General features: G+C 48.3%; 1 protein-coding gene across 1 annotated transcript in view; it reads right to left on the reverse strand.

Annotated features, from left to right (window-relative positions):
- The window catches only part of PFKP (phosphofructokinase, platelet), a 63,772-nt gene that overhangs the window by 31,696 nt on the left and 26,020 nt on the right, over positions 1–6,056 (reverse strand). The window lies entirely within an intron of this gene.

Here is a 6,056-nt window from a genome sequence, read left to right on the forward strand (position 1 = left end):
CACTCTTGTCACGGCAGCCGTCTCCCCAGGCACACCCATGCTGCTTTTGCTATATATAAAGTACAACTGATAAGCACAGCTTAATCCAGTCTTCTTCCTTCCCATTAGTGACATCTTACTACACCAGAGGGACTGTGAGTCAATCAGCATACAAGTGCTCACTTTTGCCTGGAACCCCCAAATAATCACCTTTCAATTCTAAACGCATCTCTCTTTTACCCAGAGAATAGAAAAGATCAAGAAATGTAGAAATGCTCATTTGCATCTTTATCTAGGTGACTCACTTTCCAGGGCGTTTACCCTCAAAAGGAATGGTTCTTAACCTTTTAGTAAGGCTTATTATAATAGATTATTATTGTGAATTCAGGTCCCCTACCTAGTGAAGGCCAAGAGGAAATGAAAAAGGAATAAAGATTTTTAATAATGAAATGCCCATTGAGTATAGAGCCTTGTGCATAAATTAATCAACAGTGAGGCATCTTGCTGATTAATTAATTTATATACTTATAAGTGTAAAATATCTGTAAATAATATAATGAATATATTATGTAACATTTCATATTAGCATATTATATTTATATGAAATACTATATGTTATAACACTAGATTATGCACATGCATGTATATGTATTTATATTTATGTTATATAGTATAAAATATATAATTATGTTTATTAATTATGCATGTGTAATGTAACTATAATGTACTAGAGGCCTGGTGCACGAAAGTCGTGAATGATGGGGTCCCTAGGCCTGGCGGGCGATCAGGGCCAATCAGGGCCAGGCCAATTGAGGCCCGAAGGCCCCGGTGGGGTCGGGAGAGGAGATGATGGTCACTGGGCAGGGTGCAGAAGGAATAGACACCAGATACTGATGCTGCCCTCAGCACCCCGCCATCCCACAGTTCCCCAGGCCCCCCCTCCTCCTTCCCTCGGTGCCACACCGCCACCAGGGCCTGCTGGACAGGGAGGGATGAGGGGAGGGGCCAGGGAAGGTTTCGATCCCCAGTTTGGAACGTGCAGGAGGCAGCCAAGCAATGATTCTCCATCATCACTGATGTTTCTATCTCTATTTCCCTCTCCGAAATCAATCAAATATATATTTTTAAAGTGCAAGGTTTTTAGAGGAAGAAAGGTAGGCAAGGGAGCTATCGACAGGGGTGCATATGAGATCTTGCTCACATTTCAGATAGGATAACATAAGGTGGTCCTCAGGGAGTGACAGGTGAGGACTGGCAGTGGGTAGAGCAAGGCACTGTGGGCTGAGGAATGGGTTGTAATGACTGGGAATGTCTGTGACAATGACAGTGACACCGATCATGTGTTGGGGCCATCTCTGGGATCATTCATCCCCAAGAGGTTTTGATTCCGGATGGAAGGAGAAGCACAGAGATCAGCGGGCCTTTCTTAGCCTAGAAGGTGAGGCAGGCGGCAGGAGTGGGCTGGCCTGCTTCCCTACAAATGTAAACACACAGTGTAACTAACTGCACATGGATGCCAGTCAGCGGCCAAATCAATGCCCAGCCAGCCCTGGTGTCTGTGCTGCGGCACTATTGGCCAGGGAGGCCAAAGCCACGCCCCCAAGTGCACGTAGTATATGCAGGGACAGGCAAGAAGTCGGAGCTGAGGCTGCCCAGAAGCACTGCATCTGCCATGGAGCTGGACAAGGAGCAACTGTTGGTGTGACCAGCTTTGGAGTGGGAGGGACTGCGCTTCCTGCACGTCACCAGTGAGCCCCTGCAAGCCCGCAGTGTGCCAGCCAGGCTGGGCGGGGCCTGGGGAGGTCTCTCCCTCCTGGAGCTGTTCTTCCCAGGATGGTGATGTCGGTGGCTTTTTTTTTTTTTTTTTACAATTTATTTTTTTATTGGAAAGCAAGTTATGGGTTTGCAGTTCCTGGGATCCCTGGGCCATAGTGTGCGCCTCCAGGCCTCTCTGTGCCCCCACTCCCCCTCCTCCTGCATTGAGCGTCTGGTCCCTGGTGATCAGTGCGCATCATAGCGACTGGTCAGCCAGTCATTCTGGTCATTCCACCGTTATGGTCACTGGGCTTTTATTATATAGGATAATTATTAATGTATACTATAACTATGCATTATGACATATTATTAGATAACTATTGGCCTGGTGCATGAAATTCATGCACTGTGGGGAGGTGGGGAGCCTGGCCTGTGCCCTCTTACAGTGCGGAAGCCCCACAATCTATCGCCGCAAAGAGGTAGGCCCCACACACCCATCCAGGGCTCCTTGATGGATTGCCCCAAAGCGTAGGCCAGAGCCGGAGGTCTCGCGTATCCCACGGCCCGCTTGCACTGCGTCTCTTATCGCCCGACCGACCGACACCCCCCACTTCTTCTAACACCACGTCTTCAAAACAGACTCGCCCAGGCTGAAAACCAACTTCTGCGCATGGGCCACGAAGTTTCAATCGCACTGTACGTGCGTGCCTGCACATGGTATTTTGTGGAACAGCCACACTCAAGGGGCCAAAAAGCCGCATGTGGCTCGTGAGCCGCAGTTTGCCAACCACTGACCTAGGCTATTATTAGTATAGATGATATATTATATCCTATATAACATAAATATATTTTAATATGTAAATACACACATGCACAGTCTAGTGTTTGAGTCACATATGCGACAAACAAGAGAGGGAAACCCAGCATGAGATGACACAGAACTAAGAAAAATGGAGAGCAGGTTGCAGTCACTGAGGCCCTGGCCCCTGGCCCCTGCTTGCCCTGCTGTCCTCAGCCCCCAGGACAGCTGGTTCAGGTGGCCACAATCTCCCACTGTCTGCATGGAAAAGCCATGCAATTTATTCCAAGCACACCTCAGTCACTTTAAGGACCCCTTCCATCTCTCTGTTCCCATCTCCCTGCTGTGCAAGCCTCACAACGTGCAGTTTTAGCCTATTCCATTTAAAGTATGGAGCCAGTGTGGCTGTCGCCGAGGACAGCAGGGTGATAAGCAAGAGAGTGACTGGATCAAGGCTCCCTCCGGGAGGGGAGCACTTATGAGAGCCACTATTTAAGCTGCTCCCTGGTGTGTGAGCGACCTCAGGGACAGAGGCTGCACCAGGCCCACAGCACCCCCGGCTCCAGGACCATAGGCAAAACCAAGCTCCCTCCTCCTCCTGAGTTATCCCCAAGGATCTTATTTCACAGGATATTAACAATAGATAGGCAGATGAATAGATAGATACACAGATGGATAGATAGGTAGACAGATAGGTAGATAATAGATGGTTGATAGATGAATGATGAATAGATAATGGACAGATAGCCAGGTGACAGATAGATGACGGATGAATAGATAATAAACAGATGACAGATGATGATCTATATACATATACTATAAAAGCCTAAGCAACAGTCCAACTGCTCAACCGTCCAACCGGTAGAGATGACACGCAATAACCACCAGGGGGCAGATGCTCCATCTGCTAACTATGATGCGCACTGATCACCAGGGGCAGATGCTCAACACAGGAGCTGCTGAGCTGCAGTGACTAGGCAGCTCCAGTTCTCGGGTGATGCACTTGGAACCAGAGAGGAGGGGGCCCTATTCTGGGGTGCATCACCCAAGCACCACCCTCTCACAATCCAGGACACTTGGGGGGATGTCGGAGAGCCAGTTTTGGCCCGATCCCCGCAGGCCAGCCCAAGGGAACCCACCGGTGCACAAATCCGTGCACCAGGCCTCTAGTAGGTAGATAATAGGTGAGATAGATGAGAAAGAGAGAAAGGGAGATTAGTCTTAGGGTTGTCATTTGACTTGTTTCTGGCACCCCTGCACTCCCAAACACAGTGCCTGTCACTGAGACACTGCACAGCATGCCACTCTGAGGCTGGAGATCATTAGGGAGAGTCTGCCTTGGGGGGCAGAGCTGAGATCTGGTCTCAGTGCTATGAAGCTTCAAAGGCAGGGAGGTGCATGTGAGCAGGCCTGTGGCCCGGGGCCAAGTTTCAGATGCTCAGCCCTGTGCTGAAACAAGCCCTACAGAGAGAGATGATGTTTTATCGTCCAAACCTGCATACTTCTGAGGAGAAAAAGCACTACCATTAGTTAGGCCAGAACAGCAGGCCTCAACCAGACCGTCCTGGGCAGAGCAGGAGGGAAAACCGACTGACTGCACTGACCACAGGCTCTGACAGGGAAGAGGGTGGAGACCTCCCAGCCCACACCAATGGCCGCAGCGGCAGTTTCTGTGTGTTCATGCATTAGGTAACTAAACAGGTAAGGCAAGGGAGCCGTCCGGCTGCAGCATCGCCTACAGGGAAGACGGTTTCATCTTCCGTCAATCGCTGATGGATTCATCTTCCAGATTATTCCTACAATACCCTGTCAGACACCACATAGGATCTGACCCTTTAGTAGGTGCCCTAATGCCTCAGAATGGAAATCCTGACTCAGTCAAAACATGTAGAGATCCTTTGTTTCCAGAGTTGGAACATGGAAAGCAGTTTCACAAACCATAACACATATTTTGGAAAGTAAAATGTTCTCCAGACATAAGTGATTATTTCGTGTGGCAGAGACACATACGGTAAAGCAAGCGATGCCGAAGAGATAGGAGGATTTCGTGATGATTGCATTCCCAGCTCCCGCCTTCCTGCAAACATGGGCCAAGTTATAGGGAATGACTCATTCCTCAAGTGGCAGAGAATTAAACTCACATAACATTTGAAAAATAGCCACCAACCTTGGTTTGGGGCAGCCTTTTAGGAGGGAGCTGTTACTAAGTGAGGAAGACTGATTTTACACAAATGTGCCACCCTTTACACACCCAGGTTAAGTCTCTCTTAGTGACCTCCTCAGGAGGCTGACTACTGGCTCCAATACTGCCAGCGCCTAAGGCATTTTCTAAAATTCTCCTGTGGAAGAACTGCCTTCAGAGCCAGTTCTATGACTCACATAAGAAAAACAAAACCATAAAAATGTTAAAGCCATGCTTAGATATTGAGCTAAAGTAACACTACCTTTCTTGTTGGTCCTCATTCACAGGATGAACCCAAGAGCCCCTTAGCCAGATGTAACACAGAATGGTTTACATGGACTCATTTGACCACACTGTGTTCAATTTGACTTGTTTGTAGACATCTGTCAAATACATTCTAAAACCAGTAAGAGCTAGTCCATCTGTGGGTGGCATCTACATAATAAAAACCCAATGGTCGTGATGCCATAATGACCAAAGACCGGCTGCGTGCACATCAAGGCACGTGCAGGTGGGCGGGGCCGAGTGGGGCTTCTAGTTCTCTTATAAGAGATCTGTATGTGTTTTTTAAATTGAAGACCCAAGGGAAACTGCAGCCTTGTGCTACGCATAGCAGGCTTTTTCTTTCAGGATGCGTCTGTTCTAGGTGTCCCCGTCTCGTCACCTCTGTGGTGCTTTCTCCAGATTGGATTCCCTGCATCCTTCAGGCAACAACTCACTGTTTAAATGGCAAACACTCCAACCACCACAAGTATTTTCTAGATATTGTCCTCACCGGCATTCAGAGACTTCTCCAGGGGTTTTGCTGCTTCCGAGGAAACACATGTTTTTGTTTCCTCTAAGGGTAAGGTTTCCCTGGTTTATTCCTTAGTAAATGGCAGCCTTTCACTTACAGAACTTGAGGACAAGCAATTGGAGGGGTGGGCTCTGCACCACTCTCAAGCGGCAGATGCAGTAAATGCCACTGCGCGCAACGAGGTGTGCCTGAAAACGAGGTGGCCAAGGTTATCCAGGTCAGTGATTTCCAAGTTTAGGGATTATGAGTTCACTTTGCCCACAGGAAACTCATGTGCAGAACCTCCAATCATGCATTTCCTCTCCCCCCCATCCAGAGCCTGTGCATCCCACCAGGTTTTAAGGCACGAACACTCTGGTCCAGGGAACTACGCTCATTGATTTCATGACTTCAGGGAAAATGCCTGTGTAGCCTTTGGATTTGTCCTTGGCAAGATTAATCAACTCAAAAATCTTCAAACATGTCAGAACACCACGGATCATTGTACAGCCCGATCCCTGGGCTTGTGAAATCCCGGGAATAAATCAACACGACTTATTGATCCC

The sequence above is a fragment of the Myotis davidii genome, unplaced genomic scaffold (genome assembly GCF_000327345.1).
Source record: "Myotis davidii unplaced genomic scaffold, ASM32734v1 scaffold194, whole genome shotgun sequence".
Classification (NCBI taxonomy): domain Eukaryota; kingdom Metazoa; phylum Chordata; class Mammalia; order Chiroptera; family Vespertilionidae; genus Myotis; species Myotis davidii.